Source organism: Prionailurus bengalensis, chromosome D1 (assembly GCF_016509475.1).
Source record: "Prionailurus bengalensis isolate Pbe53 chromosome D1, Fcat_Pben_1.1_paternal_pri, whole genome shotgun sequence".
NCBI classification, from domain to species: domain Eukaryota; kingdom Metazoa; phylum Chordata; class Mammalia; order Carnivora; family Felidae; genus Prionailurus; species Prionailurus bengalensis.
The window spans coordinates 69,027,651-69,045,745 of record NC_057346.1 but is presented as its reverse complement, the minus strand read 5'-3'; the positions used below and the strand labels follow the sequence as shown (position 1 = coordinate 69,045,745).

General features: G+C 51.3%; 1 protein-coding gene across 12 annotated transcripts in view; it reads right to left on the bottom strand.

Annotated features, from left to right (window-relative positions):
- The window catches only part of MICAL2 (microtubule associated monooxygenase, calponin and LIM domain containing 2), a 223,587-nt gene that overhangs the window by 192,546 nt on the left and 12,946 nt on the right, over positions 1-18,095 (bottom strand). For 9 of the 12 annotated variants that reach the window (XM_043580676.1, XM_043580689.1, XM_043580677.1 and 6 more), the window contains exon 1: positions 4,958-5,029. The exons of the other annotated variants lie outside the window; for them this stretch is intronic. The gene's annotated coding sequence lies outside the window, so the exon portion shown is untranslated. Of the gene's footprint in view, positions 1-4,957; positions 5,030-18,095 lie in introns of those variants that run through there. 12 annotated transcript variants of the gene reach the window in all.

Here is an 18,095-nt window from a genome sequence, read left to right as displayed (position 1 = left end):
GTGATTTGCGTCTGAGTGGCAAACCCACAAGAGGCCACTCCTGCCAAGGCTGGCAGATCCGAGCCTTCGTTTCTGGTCTTGAATTAACCTTTCACCCCAAGACATGCCATAAAACAGAATAATGCTGGCTCAACAGTGGTAAGTCACTAAGTACAAGCCAAACAGCCCGCACATGAGAAGGAGCCTCCACCTCCCCGAGCGGTTGCACCCAGGTTTTATTAGGCCCCCAATAAACAATGAGGTGGCAGCAGTGGGGCCCCGCTCACACCTTAGACAATCAAGCACAGGGTCAAAGAGAGAAGTGGAAAGTGTGGTGGCTGGAACCATGTGAGGAGGCAGCAGGGCGCTGGGGGGAAAGCCACTTCATATGATGTTGTTTTTTTTAAATGCTTATTTATTTTGGAGAGAGAGAAACAGGGAGCAAGCAGGGGAGGGGCAGAGAGGGAGACACAGAATCCAAAACAGGCTCCAGGCTCTCAGCTGTTAGCACAGAATCCCGACGCGGGGCTCGAACCCACCAACCGTGAGATCGTGACCTGAGCCAGTCTGACGCTTAACCGACTGAGCCACCCAGGTGCCCCTCATATGATGTTTTTGATTCCCAAAGTTGGGAATCGGGAGACCTGGCCTTCATCTCCATTCTCCCACTAGGTTGCTTTCTGGGTCTTGGTAAGTTCTCTCTCTGGGCCTCAATTTCTTTACCCATACAACAGAAGAATTCGATTCCATGTTCTATAGGTTCTTCCCAGCTTTAACACACTAAGATCATAAATCTTAGAGGCAACCCCACCTTTCTCAGCCCTTCCCCTTTCTGTGCTAGTTATCCATCTGAGACATCTCTTAGCTCCCACTGAGCAGGCTTCTACCAACACTAGAACTTTACTGCTCCAGAGTGTCTGGTCAGTCCTGAGTACAGAGCCTGGCTGGCTGAGAAGAGGAGAGGCTTGAGGCCATATTCTTAAGGACTCATCTGCTCTCTCTGGTCAAACAACTCAACTCCAGGTAACTTGTGGCATTCAGAGCTTGGCTATCCCAACAACCCCTGGTCATCTGGGCTGGCTTCTTTCCACTCAAAGATTTTTCTCACTCCCTTCTAATACCACCTGCACCTCCTAGGTTCCCAACTCTCTGTCAAAACATTAGACTTTCCCCAAGGTGCTTGGCAAGAGACTAGGGCAGCAATAGGCTGTTCTTATCTGTACTCTGGTATGTCCCAGGGTGGGGTAGGGGAGAGGCTATGAAGGCCAGGAGCAAAGTGTCTACAGAAGCAATCTCCAGCCACATTAGGAGGAGGTGACCTGGAGAAGGTGACAGAGCTAATCACAAGGACAGAGAGAGCACTGAAAAATCACAGAATTCCAGGAAGCTCCTTAAGATGCTACCCAACCCTCGATGCCTCCCTTATCTCCTTAATAAGTCTGGGGACAGGTGAAGTTCTGAGTGGCCCAACGCCATGCAGCTAAGCTGTGGACAATCAATACTAGAACGTGGGTCTTGGCCTCAGCCCACTCTTTTTTCCACTCTACTCCGTTGACCTCAAGACCTAGTTAGGGTACTCTAATGAGGCCAGTTGGATCCCCTACAGACTCTAAGAAACATGACCCAAGTGCCACTTAGGGGAAGAGCAGGCCCAGAAGATATTTTGATAACTGTCTCCCTGACCCCCCGTGCATTCCTTCCCAGGCTGACACAGTTTAATTGTTCTTTCTCCAGCCCTTGCCACAAAATCTTGAGGAGCTTAGAGGTCAGTGAGAAGGGAGGGGTGAGCCCTCCTGTCTTACAGAAACCTGAATATCTAAGACGATCACAAGGTTCCCTCTTCCTCGGTCTAAAGGAGGTCAGTGGGGAAAAGTGGCAGATGGAATTAACCCACTGGAAACCTGGCCTGATTAGGTCAAGAACAGTCATTGTGAGCAATTAGATGGATCATCCGAATGTTTATTACAACGCTAGGATCTGCCTCTGCCAAGGACCTTTCAAAGACCCATGTTGGACAGCTCACCTCAATGTCAGGAGGAGGAAGCTCAGAGTAAAAGATTCAAGGAATTAATTATTCAGTGTGCATGACCCAGTTCCTGGAGGTGAGGCTGAGTGAGAAGAGAACTCACCAGCTCCTTATCATGGCAAGAAATGCAAATACTTCACCGGGTAGTGTTCCCTTTGCTGCCCAAGAGGATCCGTTTATGGTGGAGAGTGCCTCCCGCCTGCCTCCCCAAAAGAGCCAAAGTTCATTCATTCAACAAATAGTTACTGGGTTCCTCTGAAGTCCTATGCCCTCCAAGGATTTACATATGGCTGGAGCTTAGCAGCTTCGAAAGATCATGGAATTTATAAACAGGAGGCCCGGGCAGTATCCCAGCTCAGACCTTAGGTGGCTATACTATCCTGGGCAGGGTAGAAATTTAAGTTAACTTTCTCATCTGCAAAATGGGAATGAATCCTCCTGCCTTATTATGAAGGTGAAATTGATCTTTTTAAAATGGAAAGTGCAAGTAAACCTGAGGTGTAAACAATAATGAGAGAAGCCGCATGCTTTTCCTGCCCTAGAGAAGCTTCTGACCTGGCCATGTTTGGAAAATAACCCGAGGTACCTCTGTGGCAAACCTCACATTTCCTGTAATTTGGGCAAAGGTTATGTTTCAATCTGCCAAGCAGAGATGGAGCCTGTGGTCAGTCCCAGTCTCCGGTCGGTATGCCCCAGAAGGTGCAAGAAGGGGCAGAGTATAAACAGAGGACCCAGGACCTGCCTGGCCCTGTATCTGACCTGGGTAAACGAAAGACCCAGGAAAGCCCTATGACTGAGAGCGGGGGAAAGGCCACCTGGAAGTGTGGTCAGTCAGAAACAAAACTTCATCTGGGCACAACAGGAATGAGTCGGCATACACATCCCTCCCCGTATACATTTCAGACAACGATGGAACTCACTGCCCATTGCCCAACCCTTCTCTGGGGACACACTCTATATTCTGTTTCTCTAGGAAAGAGGCAGAATTCTCAGGCCACAGCAGACAGTCTTATCAGGACCTCTTTGCCAGGACACTAAGAATCAGAACTCCTGCAGTAGCTTTTCCCAGGTCCAGCCAACCCCTTCCTGGTCTGTTGTTCAGGATGTCACCTCCCATAGCTCCTCGGTGCCCCCCAGGCCAGCATCTAAATGCCCAGACCTGGCTGCCTGCTGCCCCTCCCCCACCCTGCTCCAGCCTTAGGTTGGGCAATGATGCTCTCTGATCCCCTCCTCCCCCTCCCCTCCACCAGGACCCACCCAGTCTCACACCTCCAGGGAAGCCCCTAGAGGCAGGGCCAGTTCTATTCTTCCCTATGTTCCCTCTAACTCAGGGCATTCTAGAAGTCCTTCACCATCCTGGAACTGCAGAATGATGGTCCCAAAATGTTCTCTGGTGTCTACGTAAGGAAGGGAGGCCGAGGAGGAAAGGGGAGGAGAGGAAAGATGCCAGACTGGAAGTCCAGGGCCCACGTTCCAATTCTCCATTTGGCACCAGTTAGGTAGGTAACTTTGAGAAAGTATCTTCAGGCCAGGCTTCAGTGTCCCTATCTGGTAATGAGGTGTTTGTGCTAAATAAGCTCTTGGGTTCTCTCTAATTATAAAATTCAGTATTACAGAAACCAGACTAGCCTGGCCATAGGAGACAAGCGTCCTGGTTCTTATGTGCTGCAGCCGGGGTGGGGGCAAGTTAGCTGACTGCCCAGACCTCTGTCTCCAGGTCTATAAAATAAGTGAGGCTGATTGGACCACTCCTCCCAGGGAGTGAGGTTCCCACCAGACACTGCGGTAGAGCTTCATGAGCCACAAAGCCCTGAAGAAATCTTGGGGTTTGAATTCCTTGAGTCAACAAACAGCTGCCGACGCCCTGCCACGTGCCCAATACTGGGCCTCCAGGATGGCACTGCCTGGCTCGGACAGGAAGGTTGGAGGATGGGTCGTTGCTCTCAAGGCTCCCACAGCTAGGGAGTGAGACAAACAAGTGAGCAAACCTTAACTCGGCCGGTCATGCACCTGCAGTCTGAACAAAGCACTATGGGAGTGGAGAGGAGGAGGCGCCAACTTTGCCTGGAGAAGGGAGGGAAGCTTCTAGAAGGAATGGCATGTCCCAGATGTGGACGTCTATTCCAGGAGTTGTGGGACTGAAGCCAGGGCAAAGGAGAGAGGCAGAAAATGAGGCTGAGGTCTAACAGGAGGGGGCCTTGAAGGCCACCAGGGCAGTGATGTTCAGATTGTCTTCTGGGAGGTTCTGGCAGCGTGTAGAGACAGAGCAGGGGAACAGAGCAGAGCTGGGGAGAGCAGTGGGGGCTCCCAAGACAGTTCCTGAGGGTGACTATGCCAATCAGTCATTTTGATTCCTGCCCACACCAAGCCTCCCAGGCCCCCAAGCCTGCCTCCGTGGACTTGCCAAATCTACAGAATGAGGTAAACAGGTCTGTTCTCCTAAGAAGGGAAGCCAAGCAGAGGAAGATGCCGCAATCACATTTTCAAATCTTGGACAAGTGGTGGAGTGCTGTGCAGTCACTCCCTGCAGGAGCTGCCCAGCCAGATTCTTGCCTTGGCACACATCTGGGCCAGCAGGAGACGGAAACGCCATCAGAACTGGGACTGGAGTCGGGACATCTGAGCTGCTGCTCTGACTAAGGGGAGAAGGGGCAGAGTGTCCCCCTGCCCAAAGACCACTGACTTAGGTCCCAGCCACATCTCAGTCTCAAGCGCCGCCTCCCTCCCTCCTCTGACAGCATGGAGGGCCATGCACCGGTGGGGTGGTTGTCAGGCAAAGACAGAGACAGGGCGTTGGGGGGGGTGGGGAACGGAGGCCTTCACCAGCCAGTGCTTCTCCAAACCGGATCACAATTCACTTGGGTTTAAAGAAAGAGTGCAGGCACCCTTACACCTTTCTGAAGCCTCATGCCAGCTCCTCAAGGTCAACCCGATGGTAGAAAAGAGACTTACTTGATCCTTAGGCATCGCAGTGACTAAAGTCATCTTGCAGGAAGAGCCACGCACAGGTTGCCATGTTCCTTTAAAAACAAGAGCCCGGCAATGAATGTCAGTTACATTATCTTACATTACAGCCTCATATCTTCTCCCTGCTAAGAGGTCCCCCAGGTTGTGTACTTTGCCCTGTAGTAACACTACCCAACTAGAGGAAATGCACAGAGGATTTCTCTCTGTGCTCCAAGTTTTGCATATGAATAAAGGAATTGCAAGGTGGTTAAACAAATTCCATTGTGTCCACTGTCTGCGCACCCTAAGGGTTTATCACATCTCTACCTGAAGCCTTGCTGAGAAAGTAAGATGGTAAAGATTACTTTAGTAGAAACAGAAAGTGCCAGAATTTCTAAGCTGAAGACACGCTGAAAGTAAGTGAAGCTGGTGTAAAAACTTGGTAATAAGTCACCAGCGTGAAATCTGTCACATTTCCCCAAGGTGGAAAGGATCCAAAACACTACATAAACTAGGAAGTTATAAAAGTGGACCATCTGATCATGGCTGAGTTTCCTAAACAATTATCTTGGCTTCCGATGACCACCCAAATGGTTTGGTCACATCCTACCGCTTCTGCAGAAAATACCTCTACACCTGTTTGGAAATGGAGCCCAGAGTTAGAAAACATTTCTAAGGATTTACTTTGACAACTCCAAATTCCTGAGAGGTAGCCTCAAAAGTTAAGATGAGAAGTTTGAGATGTGCCAGAGGCAACACACATACTCCAGAGACAGAGGCACACTTCGCTCAACAGGGCTGTGGACCTCCTTGCCCCCATAATCACACATGTGTTCTCTCTATGCACAATGAACTGTGTTAAGCACCTGGGACTTGAGCTCACTTTCGGGAATTCTCAGACTGTGAACGGGAAAGTAGCTACTATGTACTGAGCACTGGCCATGCATTGAACGCACACTGTTCGACTAGACGTGATCCGTCTCCGTAGCTCCTCACAGACAGGAAGACAGGTCTGGAGAGCAGAAGGCCCCTGCCACGGCTCTGTGGCACAGTTGCATTTAAGACCAGGGCAGGCTGACCCTCTGCTCGTGGTCTTTCCCACCACACCAAGGTGGGAGGGGTCCTAGGACGGCCGTGGTGAGCTCCCAGGGCAGCCACTTGGGCAGAGGCTACAACCATGCCCATCGTGATCATCGTTATCAAGCCACACCTCTCGGGCCGTCTGGAACGTGGCGGCTGGCAAACAGGCCAGCCTGCCTCACCCACATTCTATCAGCCTGAGCTGTAGGCTCAGAGAGGCCGGAGGGCTCCCCTTATCTGCCACCTGCTTCTCAAGGGAAGCACACTGGACTGTCCACACAGTGGGATGCAGGCGGGCATTTCTGGACCAGTCTGTGAGGGTCAGATTCCCACACAGGCCTGGGCACATTGCGATCTAGCCAACCCAAGGACCAACTCAAACCCTCTGTCTGACCAACAGTTAAACACACTTCGAACTCCCCTTAAATCCACTAAACCAGAAGGTCCTAGGGCCAAGCACCTCCCTTCCCCTCGAGGGGCCTCAGTTTCCTCATCTGTAGAATGAGAAACTGGACCTAATTGGTGATTCCTCACTAAAGACCCTTTAGCTGCCCCCCTCTATGGGCCCTGACTTTTAGAGCCACCTACAAAGCTAGTCGGTTGTTAAAAGATGAATCTAAAGGATTAACCCGCGCCCAGGCATTGTGATGGGTAGTTAGCACGTGCTATCTCAGACAATCCTCCCAGCCACCGTGTGGGGCAGGAAGTACAGTCACAGAGGGCAAAACTGAGGCATGGCACAGGCAAGAGCCTTACCTGGGGACGCGATCAGCACTGGCCACAGCAGCCTGGGACTCCCAGGGGAGCTGGCCTGATGCCATGCCCATGTGTGCTCCCTGACACAAGCATCCCTTTGTAACAGAACGAGGGAACGACGTCTCCTCTGACACCTGCCACCTCACCAGTCCCAAGCAGAGGCACGAAGTCTCCAGGCCCTTGCAGACCTGACTTGGGTGGTGCAGCAAAGATGTCCTGCCGTATTCGAGTAGCCTCATGATCTCAAGGGACATGAGCGTACCTCAGGGGACCTTTCCCTCTGCTCTAGCTCCATCGCGTCAGGGTCTTCACTGGGGGACCCCAAGCACTTAGGACCACCAGGCACTCCATCAATACTTGTCAAATGAAGGAATGAAGAAATCCAGAGGTCAGAGGCATGTAAGGCTTGTCCAAGAACCCCTTGGGGTAAGTTAGTGTGAGATGCACCAAGACTGGCTGGCCCAGAACCACAAAGGTGGCCCCTCAGCGGTGTGCCAAGGTCTCCATACCCCAGCCCCACCCCCACCCCCTGGACAAAGAATGAAGGCTCAGATGCCGACCCAGGTCCGCTCTCCATCACAGTCACCGGAGCAAGAGAAGCACCTGAATGCCAAGGCTGCCCAGGGAAGTGGTCCAGGAGCTCAGATCCTGGAACCACGCAAGCCTGGGCTCCTACCCCAGCTCTGCCAATTTCAAGGAGTCTGATGGTCACGGACAAGTCACATAATTTCTGTGAGCCTCAGTTTCCTATCTAAAAATGGGACTCCCGTTGGTACCCACTCCGCAGGGTGGTTGTGAAGAGCAAGTGAGGTATTGCTGTTAACAATGCGGCCCAGGTGTGTAGTTCAAAGTGCTTGGAGGTGACGTCTATGCATTGTATCATCTGGGTTAGAGCGGATGGTTAGGAGCACATCTGGAGTCCTCTGCTCGGGTGCAATGCCAGCTCTCCCTACTAGCTCATCATGGGACCTTGGGCAGATTGCTTAACCTCTTTGTGCCTTAGCTCCCTAGCATAGAAAGCGGGATTGATTGCAACGATTAAATGAGTTTACATAGATAAAGACCTTAGAAGAATGTCTGGCACAAAGTAAGCACTCAAGAAAAGTTAGCATTATTCTTAATTACTAATATTACAAGCATCCTTCTCCCTTTGTTCCAATACAGATTCCACCCCACCTCCCACTCCCCAGCCACAGAGATCGGCATGGGACTCAAGACAGGTTCATCAGAGAACCTTTACTCCTTGGCCACAATCTTGAGTACAAAGGGTGTGTACCTGCTCCAAGTTGGGCCAGGTTCTAATCTGAAAAACCTGGGAAAGGCCCGGTCCTCAGAATGCGTGGAAGTGTGTGCAGGGTCAGCTGGGAGCTGCCTGCAGCCATGGACTGCTGAGCAGGGATGCTGGAGGTCACCTGCTCTCTCCCTAGGGCTGGATTCTGCAGCATTTCCTTTGGGTCTTTAAATCTCCACTAGAACCTTCCAAGGTATCCCATTTTTGCTTAAGCTCATTCAAGTTGGGTTCCTGTCACTTGAAACCGAGAGTCTCAACTAACAATAGCACTCAGCAACTGGCCACTTTATCATCGCTAAATCCCACCCAGGAAGGAAAGCCAGCTGCACACTCTCAGGGAGCCTCAGGCAGCCAAGGAAAAGCAAACATGTGCAGCAAGGTGTCTCTGCAAACTGAGGTCAAAGGAGGCCTCTGCAAGCCCCTGGCAGAGGAAGATGCCAGAACCAAACATGTGAACAGCCCAGTCCTGGCATTCCTGGATGGGGACCCAGGCTCAGACGTGGGTCCTCCTCGCCATGAGCATTTTCATGGGCTTCACTGTGGTTCAAGGGAAAAATACAACTCCAGGCAGTTGCTTGAAACAACTCTTCGGAGGAGGAAGGAAGGGGAGTAAGAGAAGGGAAACCACACTGAGTCCTTCAACATGTGGCTCTTTCCCTGGTGCAACCGCCTTGAACTTTCAGCACAGTCCTAGGAGCTGGATGCTCATCTGACCCACTTTCCAGTTGGGGAAATGGAGACGCAGAAAGCTGGATGTCTAACTCAGCAAGGTCGCAGTGTTCGTGCCCGATGCCTGGTCCGCCCGCCATGCCGCCACCTCAGCACACTCTGGTCCTGAGCCTGAGACCTCCCCACACAGGCCCCTCTGCTGCCTCTCACCCCTGTGCTAAGACCACCCAAGCAAGATGGTCCTGGGCCGCTGCCCCCTCATCTACCACCCGCCCTCCACCCCTGCCCAGAGACAGCTTCCCAGAGGAAGGGGCTGCCATAGGCACTGACAGGACAGGTAGCATCGTGGATATCCGGAGCGAGTCCCTGGGCACGTTTCCTTCTCTGCACATTAGTTATTTTCATCTCCAAGAGCCGCAGTGCGATGCTATGGAGACAGCATGTCTCCGGGGGTTTTAGCCAGGCCACACCTGTTAGATCCTGGGGAGAGTTCTGTGGGCTCTGGGGTTTTGTTTTTGTTTTTTTCTCAGTCACCGTTCCCAAGAGATGCTGGCTTACCAGGTGCAGCTACAGGTGCAGTCCTGTGCTAAACCCCGTCCCGTTGTCTCACCGCCTTCTGGGCCATCACCAAAGACAGTCTCCTGTACCCCAGGCCTCCTAACAGCAGCCTCTCGATTCCCTCCAGGAAAGGAAGCTCTATCTCCACATGTGGTTTCAAGAGTTTTAGAGAAACAGAAAACAACAACAACAAAAACCAAAACCCCGGCCTTGGAGCAAAAACAAAGAACAAAAACACACTGATCGCCTCCCCGTCTCCTGCAGCCGTTAGCCGTGGAGTGAACACGCACACCAGCATGCGAGGTCCCCGGAGCCCGACACCGAAGTCGGCACAGGCAATAAAAGGAAACAACCAGCGGAGTGAGGACTATGGAGACACAAATGCCAGCTGGTACAGACGGAGACTCAGCCGGAGAAGGTAGCTTCCAACATGTCGCCCTGACTACAGTAAGGTGGAGCAGAGTGGCCTTGGCCAGGTGAGGGCTGCACCTGTGGGTGTGGGGGAGGTTGGCTAAGCCATTCCCAAGAGGCCTCTCCCACTGACCCTCACAGGCACACATTTCACAACGCCACACTCTGCCTGGAGCCCATCTGCCAGCTAATGGCCATTCTTTTTGTTTTCTAGCAGCCCCAAGTCACAGGGGATTATCCAGGCAGGTATTTCCCTTACTTCTCTTTTTCTTTTCAAAGCTTTGCAGTATAAATAGCTCTGCTATTTAAAAATAAATAAATCAGAAGGAACCGGCTGATTTTCCCTCAGGGCATGATTTGGTTTCACGCACTGGGCTAGGTGCAGGCTACACAGCTCTGCTTGGTGTTAGAGGGGCAGGCAGTACACTGGAGGGTTCTGCTGGGTCAGCTAGAAATCTGAAAGAGGCTGGAATGCTCGAGAGGGTCCCGTTTCCCCCCTCCCCCCACCCCCACCCCAACCTGGTTCTCTTTAAACCAGCCAGGAAAACAACCATTCAATCAACATTTGCTGAGTGCCCTAGCAGAGGCTGTGAAGAATACCCAAAAGTGAGGGAAACGGGGCTGGACGTGGGAAGCAGAGACAGTAGAAAGAACACTGTGGCCCCCCCCAACACCAGCCTCAGTGCCCATGTGTCCTGAGACGCTGGACGACTCATTTCAGCACGGAGGCTCATTTGTCCCCCTTTCTGGGATGAGATCTACCTTTTAAAGCCAGAGTATGGATTAAACAAAACAATACATGGCAAAGACTGTTAAAGGCTGCCACGTGAGAGCCATTTACTGCGAGCCAAGAGCTGCATGCTAAGTACTTTGCACGGATTATTTCAGCAGAACCTTACAACTTCCCTGTGAGGTGGGGACCACATCCTCAAGCTCAGAAGAGGAAACTGAGACTCCGAAATCAGAGCACCTGCCCCAAGTCACCCAGCTAGAACATACACCCAGGCCGGTCAGACTCCGAAGTCCTGGCCTCGCTGTGCTGCCTGCTGTCTAGTAGGTGCTCAGAACACATTACATGACACGTAAATGCGGAGCTCAGCTTGGGGCTGCTGGCTCTCCACCCGGGAGGCGCATGGAGAAAGGAAGGGGAGTTTTGGCTAAGAGAGTTTAGAAAGTCTTTCTGGAATAGGCAGGGCTGATCCAGGCCTTAGGAGATGGAGACGCAGACCAGGAAAACCGAAGCAAGGAGCCGGAGGCGGAGATGACCAGGCAGGTGGGCCGCGCGTAGCAGCAGAGACTGACCGGGCTGGAGGAAGAAAGGAAGGGGGACTGGCCTGAGGGAGGGATGGGCCACCAGAGCCATGGTCTTAGAGGTCATTCCACCTACAATCTTTCTCACCCACACCCCAGAGACACTCCTGTGTCTGCTCCTTTGGTCATATGACAATCCTGGAGGGAACCAGGGATCCCAACCGTAAAGGCCCAATAACCCCTCTGTCCCCACAGTAGGCCTGGCACCCAATTTGACGAGCAGGTGATCTGCCAGCTCCCTGCCCGCACTGCCCTGCCAACCGGCCAGGCCCAAACTCTAGCCTCAGCTCTGGGACGCCAGGAATCTGAATGCAGCCCCGTGCACGGAAGTATCCCCACTGCCACCCAACATTCAAGGCTCCCAGGAGGGAGAAGAGGTGAAAAGGGAGCTGTAGGACTTGAGCTCCTCACAGGGCTGAGTCCCTGGTTCACTGACTCTGTATTCCCCACATCGGCTGGGACATTATAGGTACTTCTCAATAACTGCTTATTAGGCTGAACTGAACAGAAGATTCTTCCACTTAAGCAATAGGTCTGGAGTTTCGTAGGTCTGGATTACAGTCTGTCCCGGAGCCCTGGGCTTCGTCCCACCTTGCTGGAAGGATCATCTGCCTGTCTGCCTCCCAGAAAGGAAGTGCCGCTGCCACTGCCCCCAGCATCTCTCCTGTGACACCCCCGGGAATCTCCCCTGCACCCTGAACACGGTTCTGGGCCCTGCAGCTAGCCCCACTCCTCCTCCTGGGAGAAGCACAGGTGCCAGCCTCCTCCGCTTCCAGCTGCAGGTTCCTCCAAGGACTGTCTGTGCTCCAGGCACGGCTCCAAACGCTTCAAGCTACAACGCCCTCCCCACTGTCTCTGCTCCCCACAAGCCCAGAGCCCCAGCCGAGCCTCAGACCCATGGGGAAGGGAAATGGGAGTGGGGGGGATTTAAGCAACTCCGATCGCTGGCTCAGCTCAGGCCCACTGTTACGTGCTTTTCTGGAAGTAACAGGACCTGGAGGAGGAGGAGGAGGAGGAGGAGGAAACTGTGTAAAGTTCTCCTCCCAGCTCTCCTCAGGAGAAGGGCACAGGGGAATTCATGGAGAGGCTTGGTCAATCTGAGCCTCCAGACCAAGGCTTCCTGGGATGGGCAGGGAGACACCTGTTCTGTTACCTTCTGCCTGAGAGTCTGTGGACAGATTACCCAACCCTGCAGAGGCTCGGTCTCCTTACCCATTAAATGGGGATAAGAGTCAATGGTCACAGGGAATAACGCTGAAGACTGGATAAAGTATGAATGTGAATGTGCTTGGCCAACCATAAAGCACCCTTCGAAATATCAGACATTGTCCATAATCCTGGGAAGTGGGGTCTGCAGGTCAGAGTAAGCAGCTGCGAGGGAAGTGGAAAACTAGGAACCCTTTCCATTTGGCAAACTTCCTTCAACATCATCTAGGACAAGGGACAAGTCTCCAGGGATTTAAAAACAAACAAACAAACAAACAACAACAAAAACCATGAAGACCTATTCCCTGGTCTCAAGCACTCACGGTCTGGCAAAGACCTACACTCACATTTACATAACAAGGCAAAACAAAATGTGACTGGAGGGATCATCCAGAGGGGATGGGACATTTTATTCTGGCCTCAGAGGTCACAGGAGACTTTTATAACATTATAAGATAATAATTCACATAATGCTAACTCTTAGGGCTTCCTGGGGCCAGGGAGTTCTGAGTCTTTGCACGGCCAACCTAATTTAACTCTCACAAAATCCCTACAAGGGTTTGCAGAGAACATAACTGAGACACAGAGAAATTCCCTCCTATCTCTGGCTCACATGGCTGAGGGGTGGTGGAGCTGGGATTTAAACCCATCAGACTCTGCTCCTCCAGCACACCAGGGGCTGAGTCAACCAAGACAGGTCTCAGACAGACTCTCCAGGTGGCTGAAAAGCTCTGATAAGGCCTGTGAGGATGAGTCACTGGGGGAAGGTGCTAACTTTTACTCACCCATGTGCAACTCTGACTTCCGGCCCAGGGTCTCACCTCTGACGTGGCCCCTGGCGGACCTGGGGAGTTGGCCACACCTCTATATTCCCCAAGGCTCCATGTCAGCACCACATACCAAGGGAGACTGATGTAGCCTATATGTCAGTATACATTTATATAACATATCACTCCTGGGATAACGGTTCTTATAAAAGGTACTTTAATGTCAGATGGTGGGGGGCGGGGGGAGGGAAACCTCTCAAATCCTGGCTCTGCTACTTATTGGCTGTGTGACCTTGGGCAGATCTTAGTGTCTCTGAGCCTCAGCTTGCTCATCTACAAGATGTGGTTGACAATGCTTATCTCGGGCAGTTGTTGCAAAGATGAAATAAGATAGCATGGCTAGTGCAGCACCTGGCACACCGTAGACACAGAAGCGGTGGTTGAATAAATGACTTTACAAAGGATTTCCACCGGAAAATCACCTTCTGCATGGTACTTCCTGTACCCCAGGTAATGTTCCAAGCATTCTACATTCAGTAGCCGATTTCATCCTGTCAAAAATGCACCTATAGGGTAAATACTTCTTTATCTTCATTTTACAGGTGTGGGGCTTGAAGCACAGAGAGGTTAAGTAACTTTTCCAAGGTCACTTAGGCAGGAGTCAAACCCAGAGCCCACACTCTTAAGCGCTGTATTATTCTAAAATAAAGAAAAGTCACAGCAAGAATGTTGAACTGACCCCATGCCCTAAATTCTGAGAACACTTCAGTGCATTTCTCATCATTCCCCCTCCAACCTAAACTCTGCCATCACCCCCCTTCTGCCAGTACCTGCTATCCCCCTCACCCCTGCCCCACGGCTCTTACTTCCTAGCCCTGCCCCACTGTACTAAAGTCAGAGGTATGAAACTAGTGGGCTTTTTTAGGCCCTAGTCATCTGGAATCTCAGCCTCCGGCCCAGCCTCTCTGCTGGAGCCCCCTATATCCCATCCTCTACGAAGTCATCAGGGATATCTTACTATACATGGCACTCCTCTGCTCAAGCACACTCAAAGGCTCCCTGCTGCCTAGAGCTGAAGCCACCAGTGGGTGGAAGAGGATCAACTGGGACTCAAGATCCTGCAGGATCTGGCTTGGTCTCCTTCCCTTTGGCCCCACACCTCTCTTTTGCTGCCTTTTAAGTTCCAGGGGCAGGGCAAGTCAGTGACCACCCCATTTAAAATTCCAGCCCTCCCCTCAACTGCTTCCCTCCACCTGCCCCCAGCACATCCTATCTTTTTACCTGCTTAGGGCTCTACCTCCACCTTATCACCTGACCCCATACATAACCTGATTGTTTATGGTCCCTCCCCCTCTCCCAGAACAGAAGGTCTATGTGGCAAGGGATTTTACCTTTCTCTTGCCCTTCTGTAACCATAGCACCTAGAACAGCTTCTGGCCCAGAATAAGAACTCATAAATACCTGCTGAATGGCCAGACATTTAACATGCCTAAGAAGAAAAATGTTCAAATAGAACAATGGTGGGGGAATGGCTAGCATTCCTCTGACTTCCTTTTCTGCTCCTGAGGACATTTCTAGAGCACAGGCTGTAGACCTCTGCTTAAGATTAAGATGTACAGCCGTCAACCAATTCTTCGTCATTCCCCCTAGGATTTACAAGAGTTCCCTAAGAGACCCTGGGCCCGTATCCTCCTACCCCTGAACTTGGACTGGAGCACATGCGTGTACACACACACACACACACACACACACTCCCTCTATCCCTGCATATTGAAGGCCTGAAGGCCACATGCCTCTGCCCAGCCTCATCTCCTTCTGCTCACCTTCAAACCAAGCCATTTCTCATCTTCCCAAGCTGGTACATTCACTAGAAATGCTCTCTTCTTCCTCCCATGTACCATCAGTGCTGGACCCCTCTAGATCCAGATCCAATGCAGCCTCCTCCTCTCCCCAACCTCCCTCCTTCCTTTCCAAGCTTTCTAGACCTTCTCCAGCCCCTAGAGAGCACTCCCCATACCCACTGCTATCTCTACCAGTCATATGGAATTAGTCACGAACTACCTTGTGATTTGCCTTCTATGATCTGAACCATTACCAAAATCTCCTACTTAATTTTTTTGAATATGTAGGACTTGTTTTCCCAAGTGTGTGGTGAATGCTTTGGGAGGTGAGGCTGGGCCCTACCCACACTGCCATCCCCATAGCACGGGGTCTGGGGTACACAGTAGATGCTCAAAGCATGCTTTGCCATTAACTGCCCAAGGTAGACAAATCACCTTCCCAATCAGGTCATTTCCTCAGTTACCGGTGCCTGGACTGGCTACTCCCAATGCCCTACATTTTGTCTTCAGGGTCTGCTCTGACTTTGGTTATCTGCAAATCCAGTCGTGGGCTTGTGTTTTCACAGGGTGTTAGACCCATTCTAATTATACCCCTCTGAGCTGGGCAGAGGAATATGATGGGAAAGGAAATGGTCTGTAAAGTCCTGCAGGTCTGGAAAAGGAACGTGCATAGTTCTTGGAGACAAACCCAGACATTCAGAGTGTTTCAATTTCCTCAAATACTGGAATTCAACAGGAGGGGAAAAAACACCATGGTGCGAGTCTTTAGGTGAGTCACAGCAGAAAACCAACACTTGTGGGGCGCCTGGGTGGCTCAGTCGGTTGGGCGGCCGACTTCGGCTCAGGTCATGGTCTCGCGGTCCGTGAGTTCGAGCCCCGCGTCGGGCTCTGTGCTGACAGCTCAGAGCCTGGAGCCTGTTTCGGATTCTGTGTCTCCCTCTCTCTGACCCTCCCCCATTCATGCTCTGTCTCTCTCTATCTCAAAAATAAATAAATGTTAAAAAAAAAAAAAAAAAAAAAAAAAAGAAAACCAACACTTGAGGGGCGCCTGGGTGGCTCAGTGGGTTGAGCGTCTGATTTCGGCTCAGGTCATGGTCTCACGGTTTGTGAGTTCAAGTCCTATGTCGGGCTCTCTGCTGTCATCACGGAGCCCACTTCAGATCCTCTGTCCCCCTCTCTCTCTGCCCTTCCGCCCTCTCTTAAAAATAAATTGAAATTTTAAACAAAAAAGAAAAAGAGCTGTTGAGCACCAGCTCTTAGTAAACTGTGATTATGAGAGGCGGCAAAGTCTCAAGTTACTTCCGAGCTTTGAAGAAGAGAGTCAGGGAGGAGGCTGTTTACTGCAGGCCCTCCATGTGCCAGGCTCTAAAAGAGGGTCCCCTTCCATCCCCCCTGTAAGGTGAACAGGCTGTCACTAGCCCGGTGCGCACCTGAGGAACGGAGGCCAGTGTGGTAGCGGGAGGCAGAGCACTGACTCAACCAGGTGAGTCACACGCTTTCCACAGTTTGCAGAGCAGGGGTCCCAGATTATCTGTGGGCTTTTTTATTTTGTTTTTTGGTTTTTAATTTTGGATAGTAAATACATTGAAAAAAATCAAAACATGGGGGTGCCTGGGTGGCTCAGTCGGTTGAGCATCCAACTTCGGCTCAGGACATGATGTCATAGTTTGTGGGTTTGAGCCCCACATCGGGCTTTGTGCTGACAGAATGGAACCTGCTTTGGATCCTCTGTCCCTGCCCCCTCTCTCTGCCCCTCCCCCCCTTTCAAAAATAAACATTAAAAAAAATTTTTTTTAATCTAAACACAGAAAAGTATACAGGAAATGTGTCCCTTCTACTGCATCTACCCCTGTCCCCACTCTGAACCAGGGAACCACCATTATTAGTTGCCTGTGTCTCATCCCTGACAACGTTTACGTGTATACACACAAATATAAATATTTATTCTTTTCTTTACGTAACTGATGGCAAAGGACACACACTTCTCAGTGCCCAGCTTTTATCTCTTAAAGGAACAGATTTGGGATGGGGAGATAGAGAATCTCTATGTAACAAAAAAAGATGCATGGGGGCGCCTGGGTGGCGCAGTCGGTTAAGCGTCCGACTTCAGCCAGGTCACGATCTCGCGGTCCGTGAGTTCGAGCCCCGTGTCGGGCTCTGGGCTGATGGCTCAGAGCCTGGAGCCTGTTTCCGATTCTGTGTCTCCCTCTCTCTCTGCCCCTCCCCCGTTCATGCTCTGTCTCTCTCTGTCCCGAAAATAAATAAACGTTGAAAAAAAAAAATTAAAAAAAAAAAAAGATGCATGAAACAAAGAGGAAAATATTCTGCAGGATACAGGTGTGCTCAGAGAAGAACTGGGGCATAACGGGAAGGTCCCCATGGGCACCTAAAGGTCAGTTGCTGATAGGATCTCAGGTCAGCCAGAGATGAGCTCTGGTGGTTTGTGGGGGGGAGAGGGGAACCACCACAGGGAAGTGTGGAAGCCCACTGGCTTAAGTCTCTGACTGGCCTCACCTTCCAGAAGAGAAAGGAAGTATCCATAGAAACAGGACTAATCTAATCCCCACAACAATAGAATGGGTTAGTGACCAGGAGGACACAGGAACTGTGGAGGAAAAGCAATCATTTCCTCTGAAATTGGAGAGAGACCAAGAAGGGGAAGTTGGTGCCCGAGACTGTAAGAAAACAGACTTCACGTGGCTGGGAGAATGCAAGGGCTCTAGGACCTGAGATCGAGGAAGTCAATGATTCAGACTCTGAATTACAGTTCTAGTTCTGCAGTGGAGTGGAGAGGGAGAGGGGTGCTGTCTGGAGCAGGGAAGGGGAGGAAGCAGGAGGAGGAGGAGAGGAGGAGGGCCTTTTAGGAAGGGGAAGCAGGAAGCTCACCATAGAGAATGGGAGCTAGACTCTGGGAACAAACTGGCTAGATTCTAACTCCCCCCTTTTCCCTTGTGAAATCTCGAGCAAGTCAATTAACCCTTCTGCGCCTTAATTTCCTCACTGGTAAGTGGGGGGCGGGGAGGATGACAATATTCACCTCGTGGGGTTGGCACAAGAATTAAATGAGTTTATATTTACAAAGCCCTTATACCAGAGCTTGGCGCATAGGTAACCACTATATGAAGTGTTGCAGAATAGAAGCCATGTGGTTGCAGAGGGAAGCCTAGACAAGGCCGCTTGTCAAAAGGCCCACATCCCATCACTGGATGAAGGATGCATAACCAAGAAGACCTTAAGAGACAGTGATGCGAGGC